The sequence below is a fragment of the Hakea prostrata genome, chromosome 11 (assembly GCF_041222555.1).
Source record: "Hakea prostrata isolate BN-2017 chromosome 11, UWA_Hpros_2, whole genome shotgun sequence".
Taxonomy (NCBI): domain Eukaryota; kingdom Viridiplantae; phylum Streptophyta; class Magnoliopsida; order Proteales; family Proteaceae; genus Hakea; species Hakea prostrata.
Window position 1 is genome coordinate 3253678 of NC_142610.1, and position 11940 is coordinate 3265617.

Consider the following 11940-nt stretch of genomic DNA (forward strand, 5'->3'; position numbering starts at 1 on the left):
GAAAAAAAGAAAGAAAGAAAAGAAAAGAAAACACTCGTACTAGACTTGTATATTTTGCTTCTATTTTGTTTTTTTATTGGATTTAAAGAAAATTACAAGACACCCACTATTTTTGGGGTGAAACTAGTGACCACCTATTACTATCTCTAAAATTACATGGCACCCACATGCATAATTACAAGTTGCCACAGTTAAGTTATGATATTAAATGGCTAGTAAAATTTCTTAAATACCTTTGCCCTGTTTAAGTCATTTAAAGTTTGAATTTCAAATTACCCAAACGCCCTCTATGAAAGGAAATGACACTAATGTCCCCAATTTAATATCTTCCCATGCACAACTAGCCTTTCACCCATCTTCTACCTACACCTCACCGAAAACCGACCATGGCCGCCGGAAACCACCCCACCCCCTCCACCTGCCAGCGACCAACTGCCCTTATCCATGAAGCCGTCTCAACCCCTAAAATCGGGACAAAAAATGTTTAACAGAGAAACCAAAACCTGTTGAAGATAAATCGATCATAGAAATTGCAGATACGAAGATGAAGGTGTCACCTTAACTCTACTGCTATGTTGGAGAAAATGGCAACTACTTCCCTCTCTTTCAGCCATTAAGAGAGAGGATGGAGCGTTGAAATGACACCACTGCCACTGGTAACCTCCAACAACTCCAGTGACTCTAGGTCCGGATGAGCCGTTCTTCCCTGAAGACTTAACAGGTACATTTGGGTGGGAACCATGAGAAAGCTGATTAGGGTTTCAGAGCACATTCGGGTTTCAAGTTGCTGAGATTTTATTTAAATTTTCACTTGTTTTTGTAAAATCTGAACTAAAAACTCCAAGATGGACAGCTACCATGTTACACCCCACTCAACCAGATCCAGACTCACCTAAATGATCATGGGGGTGATAATACTACAAGATCTAGGTTCATAGACAATCCATAACAATAATGCAACATAGCATAATCCATGAGTAAGAAAAGATTAAAGTGACAAGTATCAAAATTATAAAATCAAGGTTATTACAGTTATCCCTAGATGTTAATCAAAATTATCCAAATTCAGGATTAGAGTTTAATAAAATGAATGTATGTCAGCGAAAGTCTATGTTCTTGAAGAAGTTCAAAAGACTAAGTAACGCCACCATTTATTGGTTCTATAAGAAGTATATATTAATGGTCACAAGGGCAACTACAATCTCACATGTGATCGTCATGGCTTCAATAGTACTCGACTCTGTATGAGAAATCTAAACATGGGCACTAGTCTCCATGTGCCCTCGCATCCGCACGAGTCGGTCCCTCATAGAATTCCGACAGCAGCATACTCTTCACTTGAATGGAGTCCTCACAACCTATAATATTTAATAAGTATATATAGAAAGGAATGAGTTCAACAGAACTCAGTGAAGTCACATGACCATATATCATGCATTCATCACACATTTCAATAAACTATCTATGTATATATACAAATGAGATGAACAAATAAATGAGTATGCAAGTATGTTCTCAACTCTAACAATGAAGTCTCTATGGTAGACACGCATTAAGCTACACACCAGCCTCCTCTAGGCGGTCTCGTCACCCTCCCTCAACTTGAAACATCTTATAGGTTCTCTGCAGTAATTGGGTCAAGTCACATCAAACTATGGTTGGGGATTAGGTCACCACTCTCTCACATCACCATTGGTCTAAGAACTGGCACATGTCAAGGATAACCCTAGGCCAATGCAAGATCATAAAGAATTGTACTACATGTGGTTCAGATGCCTTCCCTTATGCCTAGTGCCCTTTTGGTCGAGTATCCTTCTCCACCTAAGAATGATACCCTTCCTTAACCCTATAGTCATCCACATATGTAGGGGTGGATGCCTCTCATATCTCCTCACAACACTCAAGCTATCTTTTGGATACCCCATGAGCCCAACCCTAACATATGCAACTTTACCATCACATGATGACGGTGGGCATGCTCGATGTACACAGGACCCAGACACTACCACCACGGGTCACTTGGCTTCAATACCTCTGCCAAAAGGGTACTAGTACTCAAGGGTTCACTGTTCAACACATCTAGACACTTATCGATCATGTACATAGTAGGTTTAAGTGAATGTAGAGTCACCAGAGTAATGGTGGAACTCACAACCCAATCAATATATACATATAAGTGGATAGTATCCTACCATCCAATCCAAATACATCATGTTCACAATTATCATTCATGTAGATTAAATAGCAAATAAACATACACATCATATTACCTTCCATTTGTGCAAAGTTTCATGCATTTCATTATAATCATACAACATTAATATAAATAAGAATTTAGAATAAATTAGATATACAAGATATGACAATATATTTTCTCACTTGTTAAAGACAAGATTGATCTTCAATTTCGAAAGAAATCCCCATAATATAAGAATGCAAATAATACAAAATAACCCTAGAAACATGAAGATCAATTGGGGATCAACTGGTTATCAAAGGGGTCAAAACACACACCCAAACCAGGGGTGGTTGGATAGGCCTACCAGAGTCGGTCGACCTCCCCTGGTCGACTGCCCACCCAAGGGCTACGACCAAGTTTGGTCAATTTTGAACTCCTTTTGAAATAAACTCACTAGGGGGTTTTGGGACTTCAATGAGACACTGGTATCGTCCAAAAATACCTTCTAATCATCCCAATTAGTCCCCAAACAAAAAGGCCCAATTTGTCTCTCAGAGAGGTCCAATCATTCTCAAATGGATGGAATGAGACCATCAGACACTCAATAAAGACTAAGAGGCTTAAAAGAAACTCAACTAATATTCAATACCATCCAACTCCCATAACAACCACCATTATTGCAATATTCCATCATAAATACACCAAAAGAAAGGTGGCAAACAGTGTTTTTAGAGTCTTCTTACCACAACACGCGATTCTCTTCCTATTTCACGCCTCAGCACCGCCAAATGAGTGAGAACTCTTCAAAACCCAAGCTCTTCCTCTCTCTCTCTCTCTCTCTCTCTCTCTCTCTCTCTCTCTCTCTCTCTCTCTCTCTCTCTCTCTCTCTCTCTCTCTCTCTCTCTCTCTCTCTCTCTCTCTCTCCCATGTTCTTAGCCTCCCTCTAACATAAACAATGTATTTATGAGGTAGGAGAAACATAAATAGGGTTTTAAACTCAAAATCCCAAAACTGCCTCAAATCTAGGTAGGGGCGGTCAATCCAGTCATGCAACCCGCCCTCTATGTCCTTCATACGAAGGCCGGTTTTAATGGGTGTCGGAGGGTAGAAAGCTCATTGCAAGGCCTAATTAGTATAGTTTACCATGACATTTGAGTTCTCTAACATCGATTTCCAAGCATGCCAAATCTTCTTTTAACACCTTTCGGACTGACCTTCTCTCTCCTCTTAGACTCCATTAGAGTGGTCAGGTCTTCTTTCTGGTCATCCACTTCCATAGGTTCAACTTTTTAACCTCCGAGCTCAACTTGAATGGTCTAGAGTTGCCTACTACTCAAGTTTTGAGTTCGCAGACCTGAAATGATGGATTAATGGGTTAGGATTAGGGGATTCACACACTGTGACACCCAGCCTAAATCTAGCCCGGAAACCCGATCTGTGTTGGGCAAGTAGGGTTTATTTAATGTTGACTTTGAAGTTTGACCGTGATTTCAGTTTTTCTATCTTTGAAAATCTTAGGAAGATGTCTTTGTGGGCCATCTCAGTAGAAGATATGGTTTTTGACCCAAAACCCATGGATATTGATGATGGTGTTTCCTTATGGAAACCTTACTTGATTTGGTGTTGAACTATTTATTTGTGAAGAAGAACTTGGTTGATGGACCTAAAGCTTAGTTGGACCTGGTTTGAAGACTTCCCTCCATACTAGGTAAGTAGTACGATGTATTGAAAGAAGCCCATCCAAAAATATTGAAGTTTGGCCCATTAAATCCTTTGTTTTGAATAAGCTGTGCAGGCAGTGGCATTTTGGTAAATATCTGTTTTGAAGGTTTTCAAAAGCTTATTCTTTAATTTCGTGGTAAACTATTCCCACCATGTTTCTAAACCTCTAGATAGTGTGGGAGACCGAACTTCCCTTGCAACCAATCAACCACGGGGCAATTTGGTCGGTGGGAAACCCTAGTAACTCTTGAACTCTTTGTGCTATTTAAAAGGGGGAACTCCATGTGTTTCACTCTCAATCGTTTCTAAGCCTTGGGAGAACGTGGGAAGATTCTAGATCCTCTCCTGAAGTCAAGGAAGATCTCAAGCATCTCTCGATTTCTCATCGGTCTCTTCTAAAATGTTGGTATTCAAGCTCTCTTAATTCATCTTCTCTCTACCGATTTCGATCATGAGAAGGGTGTTACACAGTAAGACCTCTCTTTAATTCTTTTAGCCCTAGAGTGAATCCTCAATTCACTCTAGATCTTGAAGCCAATGGGATGATCCTGAATTTGATTCCACCAAAGCTCTAATGATACTTTCCCTAATTTCCTACCTATCTTTATTATTGTGGGGAAGGTCTCATATATTACCATGACCTTCCCTTGTGTCCTCATGATTGAGGAGTTGATCCTGTTTCCGGAACAATGGCAACCCATTCTATTAATCATTGGACCCTCCCCAAAACCCGATGTAAATTCCTTGCCCAAGGGTGAATCTTTATTCTCCTTAGTCTTGGGGATACAGGATTCTGTTAGTAAATCCCTAATGTATGATTGAATTTGTTTCCCTTCACAATGAGAACCATTCCCATTAGTAGACCCTTCTAATCCACTATTGAAATACTAATGAGATTTCCTTATCTATCTTGGGTTGTTTATGAGAATAATTATGGGTAACTCTCATGGGAGGTAACCAACTCTCATGAGAGGTAACCAATATGAAACCCTATTGTTCTTTATTTGTTGGAAACTTCCCAACACTCAGATGTGCATCTTGTTTCTCCTCCCTGGGTGATATTTGTGTTAACCTAAACTTGATCACTATATTTCTTCATGATCCATGTTTAACCTAATTAGGATTTCTAATTATTCTTTCTTCGTCTTGTTCCTTTTGAGATCGGAAGAAGATGATGCATTCTTGCAACCATCTATTCCATGATCTCATTCTATTCTTGAGATCTATGATCATCATCATGATCTTAACCCTAGCTAATAGATTCTGAAACCTAACCATAACCCTGAATGATCTCGGAAACCTCGTAACCTTCCAGTGAGGGAAACCTCATGGGTAATGCTTCTATTAACCTAACTAGATTTCCTATGATTTCTTGTTATTTTCTTGATAACAATCATTCGCTCTCTTTCCGTGATCATAACCTTTCATGAGCCATATGTTATGATGAAACCCTAACCTCTTTGTTACAAACCTATTATGATTGATTTTTGGACTATGATCTCCCCATGTCTTCATTTGGGTTGGTTGTACTTGGTCTTCAACCCCAGAGCAAAGCACCCGATAGCAAATACTTGGGGCGGTACAGTGGCGGGATAAACAAGCGAAGCCAAGGACGGGACGCGGAAAAGCCAGCCCCGGAAAAAGCACCCTCGCCCTATAACGAAGTCGGGATTGCAGGGCGATAGGCGCGGGAATGGGGACAGGCGAAGGAATGATATGAAACATCTCTACTGGTGATTCTATAAGGTAAGAATCTCCACTCTACTCCAACCCCGATTGATATGAACCCACCCCAGTTAGTGGACCCAAGATTTGTTGTACTCCCAATGTCTTGATGAGATCCGGAAACGAATCGCATGTAATGGATGGATCCCACAAGGAATGATGGGTAATAAATCGTAAAGGGTGACCCCCTAGACAAAGCGAATTCGGACTAAGACACCCAAAACGGAGAAACGGATGATAAAAAGTCGACGGAGTTGAAAGGGCGGGGAGACGCAACAAGCAACCACAAGCAACCGCGGCAAGAAGGTAGGTTTGATGAAGACCTGACTCATACATCGTAACCCTATGCCTAGGTGTCTCTGCAAATGAAAGTCATAATAGGGATGCAAGTAGAGGACCTACTAAATTACAGAAGGACATGACAAATGCAAACATATACAGATGATTCAGCTGCAACATCTGATCAGTAACGCGAATGATAAAGCATGTGAACAGATAGCGAGGGGCGAGAAAGAAGCACAACGCAGGAGAAAAGAGTGATGTAGTGTAAGGATGGAAGGGGACGGGAACGGCGGGATAAGAAGGTGGGAATGGGACACAGCCGCTGATGTCTCCAGCACTACATGAACGATGACATACAGGGAGTCTAGAAGCAGGCAGGACCCCACAGCAACCCCGCAGGGGAAGAAGCGGGTGACCCGTGACAATGGTGACGTGACTATGCACCAACACGGAACCAGCCGCGGAGACTCGGGGTCCACAGGCATGAATGGTAGGGTGCAAGTTAGGGTTGGGCTCAGGAGCAGGAACGGAGGGGGCGGAGGAGCAGAGAGCATCCGCCCCAAAAAGTGGATGACCATAGGGTTAAGGAGTGGAGTCCAACAGAGGAGCACCGGAGGATCACCAGGCGAAGGATCGAACCGAGTGGGGGCCATAGGGGAAGACGGACCATATAGTAGTTACCAATGACCGCATGGAAGAAACCCGAAGGCAGACAGCCAATGGTCGGGAGAGAGGGAAACCCAGCCACGGGAGAGCCGGGGACACCCGCCCAGGACCAGAGGAACAGCCCGGATCGAGTGAGAGACACCCAAAGGAGGGCGGGAACTTAAAGCAGTCAACCAAGAGACGCATAGTTAGATCAGTAGCACAACGCATATCATCCAATCACAATGTGCACGTGGATTGTATTGACAAATATGAGAATGCTGTTCCTTACGAGGTTGGAACTCACCTTCATTGTATGTATATATAAACCGACGAGATGGTTGCACAACGTCGAAGTTGGAGATGACGATGAAAGAGCCGGAAGCGATGGGCAAGAAGGGATAAGAACGCGAGCAGAAGCCTCCCGAAGATGAAGACTATTAGTTACTAGCTCGGAACCGATATTACTTAAGATTCCTCGATCGATTTTATGGAGTATTTGGACTCGAACCTTTTATTGATTATTGTACTATTCTGCTCTTGATTCATGTATTTGTATTTATTATTATTGATAGACTAAAACCATGGATCCTGTGACGGATCGCACCCACGGGTTGTCGGGCGGGGTGTGACACTGTTAGTGTCATTACCTTTAGAAATGAATAGCTGAGAGCCACTGTCAAAAGAGTATTAGGTGAGACTATTGATAACCGATTGAAAAGCCTTGATGTTTGACGTTATTCCATTGCCAACGCCTCCGAAATCTGTTAATGATATATTGTTTTTCTGTAACTAATGGCAGTGTAATTGAATGAATCCAAAACCTTACTCATTTTCTTGCATTATGCTCCCTGAGATTGGAAATCTATGAGAAGCTACGAAGGAAGATTTTAGGGTTCTATATCTATTAATGTCCAAAAACTAGAAGAAGAAGAAGAAGAAATCATGGATGGTGGGGTTTGCCTGAAATGATTGACCTAAAGTTTGATTACTTGAGAAAGAAAAACTTTAGTGGCTAAGACAAAATCTAGAAACCCACACACAGAAACTAGAGCAGATACAGAAAATCCTCTTTTGAGTTTTAGTTTTGCTTCAACAATTCAACAGAGTAATTAGAAGATAAGCGAAGGAAAAATAAAAGGAAAGAGAAGATATAAATAATTGAATTCTTCTGAAGAACAATCATCTATGACAAAGTCATTCCTCAACTCCTCGCTTCTCTCTGCAACTGTGATTCATCGATTTTTCTTAATTCGACGGCTTGGCCCAAACTAAAACATCCACTAAAAACTCCAAGACTAGAAACTGAATTTGTCTTTGTTGCCATCAGCGATATCTCTATCTTGTCTTCGTCATGTTCCAATGTTTTGCAATGGGCAGAGGAGAGCAGTGATGGAGGTAGGAGTTCTTCTACGGGGTTCGGTGGGAGTAGTGTAGGTTACCCCAAAAAAAAAAAGGAAATTATATAGTTCAAAACTAAAAGATGGGGGTGGGGTGGTCACCAGAAAGGTAAGGTGGGGTAATTGGTTGCCGGTAGGGGGAGGGCATGGAGGTATATGTAGAAGAGGGAATCCTTCACCCACCTAAGGTTTGCATATGGGAGGGTATTAAATTGGGGGTATTACTGTCATTTCCCTGTCTAGAGGGAATTTAGGTGATTTGAAATTCAATTTTAAATGACTTAAATAAGGGTAATGACATTTAGGTAACTTTACTGTGTGTAACTCGTAATTATTCATGTGGGTGTCATGTAATTTTGGAGATAATAGTGGGTGGTCACTAGTTTGACCCCAAAAGTAGTGAGTATGTGCCATGTAATTTTCTCTAGATAGAATCAAAATCGATCTTGACCTATGTCCATTAGACAACCTAGCAAGTTCTACTGCCAACTTAGCTCATTTATTGAATTCACAATGTTGAAGAGCTCTAACCATTTCTTCAGATCCCTGAAGTAATTTTATGATGTTCAGTAGTGTCTTTTTCATTTGGATGAATAGTAGAACCACTTTTACCTACCTTGAAAGAGTTGCTCAACCTCTATCCAATCCATTTGAGAGCTTATCATGAAAGAGTTGCTTTAACCTCTATCCAAACCAATTGAAAGATTATCATGCTTCATTATCATATGGGATAAAATTATCGATTTCTTCAATCTCGACCATAGGCAACAGGCGTTGCACATTTAATGTGCAACACCCAAGTCCAAGTCAAAGCTCTCTATGGTTGAGAGATGTCAGCGATGTGATTGATTTCTATCACATGATGGGTGAAGCATTGACCAAGTGTTTCATAGGATATGAAAAAAGACAGTTAATCAGGACTTGAACAATTGACATATACAGCTACATATCCAAGGAGTATCAGATCTAGGTTAAGAAAAGCTCCAATGAAAGTGAAGATAGATTTGAGAATTTAGCTTTCAGGGACACTTTTCCAAAGAGTACCAAATCTCTAGCTGGAGCTCCAGAATTTTGCTTTTAGGGCATAAATGGCACTGGTTCCCATTCCTACAAGAACATCGAAGAAATTGATAATTTTAGATTGTGAATCTCTAGTTTTGGCTTGGATATGATATTCTAGATGGATTAAAGCTGCTCCAGTTGCAATGGCTTTTGTTTGGTGCATTTTTCTTATAACTAATTAATTGCTTATATTTTAATTAATAGGGCTTTTTTAATTTGTATCAATTTTTCTTATCATTTTCTAATAATTTTTCATTTTGACACACCAAACTTTTTTTTCATCCTATAATTTGTGGTACAAAGGGGCTTAATAAGCCCGGGAATGGGGATATTAATATGCCTCATTAAGAGTCGAACCCATAACCTCTTCACTAAGAAGTGTTGGTTTCACCACTAGAACAATTCTGCGTTGGTTTCATTACATAACTTAGTCTCAACAAAAGTCACCAAAACCATTTTCATTTTTTAACCAAAAATAAATTATGGTACTCATTTTTTTAAATAAACATAACAAAGAATGAGAATTGATACCAAAAAGAGCCTACCCCTTCAACAAAGATTGAAGTAAGTCATATAGCCTTGATCTCTTTGTGTTTGCGCCGTTCTTGGGTCTAATTTGGTGGACTTCATCACAACAAAGTTAAATCTCAAATCTAACTACACCTAGCAAAAACAAGGTTTTGATAAATAGACTTCAACTGGTATGATAGATGGTAGAAATATGTCCATGCCAACTTCTAACAGGCAGTAGAGACATTCTTCGGGTGGTAGGAGCATAGGAGCATAAGATCTTCTTCATATTTAGAATATGTGTGTTTTTGAAAGTAACTTCTTTATATAGACATCCTCAGGAAGACTGATTTCCTCCCACAACTTTTTGCCATAATCTTGATTCTAATTTTCTCCACCTTTGATGAAGAAACCATATTCGTAAGTAATACCAAGAATTTGAGTGCTTAGCACCATTGGAAAAAATAGTGGTAGAAGCCTAGAGAAATCTTCTCCCTATTTGTCTTTGAAAGCTGTGACAGCAAGCATATACCTTGAAATGGAACCAAAAGAGATTACAATGGGAAGACAAGTGAAGTACTAGAAACTGGTTCCAATCACTGATGATATCATTCTACTTGGACTAGTTTTATTAATTCTTGTCTTCTAATTGCAGGCATTAAAGAGTCAAAAAGGGAAAGAAAAGGTGTTGGGCTTACTGCATAGCATGGGAGGGAAGAAGATAGCATGCGAGGAGGGAGGGTTTTGCGTTCAGATCATAACCAGGTTGATGCAGTTTTGGAGGATTGGATGAAGAGCTTTAAAATCTCGAAATGTTTTGAATATTTCTATTTGGACTGATTTAGATAAGCTTGCTTTGATGTTCCTGTTACTAAGTGTCCCCGGCCTGCTTATCACTTAGATCTTTGGTTAGAGATGAAGCAGAAAATAGGCGTTGTTGATCTAGTTGAAATCACTGTTGTTGATTCATGATGATACACAGTTGTAGGGGTGTAAATGGACCGGGTTTGGATCGAATAGTGGCAATACCATATATGCATTCTATTATATTCGGAGAGATTCGGATAATATCCTATCGATTTTCTAATGGATTCAGTCGAATTCATATGATAATTGGATAGTTATTTTCTTAAGTAGATTCTTCTAATGGGCATTAATGCAAATTGAATACAAGTTTTCAACTGCCTGTTTACATCTTTTACCATTTTATTTGTGAGGACTAAGTTTGAAATTTAAGAATTTAACAACTTTGGTAACTATTTTAGTAGAAAATCTAGAAAAAATAGTCACATATCAAAGGTAAAAAATTTATAAAATAAGAAAAATAAATCTAAATAAGTAACTTAATCGAAAACTTGAAAGAAATGGGTGTACCATATCCGCATCCTATTAGTAATTTAACGGATTCAAATATCCCTAAATAGGTGAGGATGCGAATTTGGAAACTGATTTCGATCATCCATTTACACAACCCCCTACACAGTTGTGCACAACAAATGATTTTTTTTTCAAATATTTTCCCAGTTGGCACCAACATTACCGTTGCAAATTTATTACGACAACACTATAGACTACTAGTACACGACAAAGAGAAGAGCAGTCAACTTTTATTTTTCTTGATGGTTATGTTATTTTGGCAATGCTTTCAAACCGTTGCTTATAGTGTCTTTCTTTTTTGGTAATCTGGAGTTGTTGGCTACTTTATGAAAATATAGTTTTAAGGGAGGAAGCAGGGAAGATACCAACAAAGACTACAACCACATGAGCCTCACTAGCTTGGGTTCTTTACTTGATGACCTCCCTTACGTCAAAACCATAAAATTGTTGTTTTTGCTTGAAAAATGAAGATCTTAGTTTTTTTTTTTAAGAGTCCGGCTGCGCCGTATGTCAAAACCATAAAATTTTCGTTGTGGGGCCCACCGATTTTATGGTGGTAAAACCATCGGGGAGCACAGATCTGTGCTCTCCGACGGGGTGTTGATCCGGATTCTTTTTTTAGGCCATCAAAACCATAAAATTGTTGTTTTTGCTTGAAAATGGAGATCTTAACTTTTTACATGAAGAAGATGACTCATGGATTTTGAACTCCCCTGCACACAGATAATATTCAGGTGCCTCCATGGAGATCTCTTTCCAAGCTGCCCGTCTAGAGAACCCTCTCTCTCTTATCATATGCAACACTTTAAGGTGCAAGTATATATGCAACTACTTTTCCCAGTCAACCACTGAACACACCAAAAGTATGATGAGACATGCTGGAGATAACTTATTGGTTAGCAGGAATTGGCATTGTAACAGTTTCAATGAATATTCTGTTTCCATGCCAACACCAGAAAGCAGCCAAAGTTGTCTATAAATAGATGTTCTTGCTGCTTTCTTAGATGAACAAAAAACTGTATTCCTATTCAGTTTCGT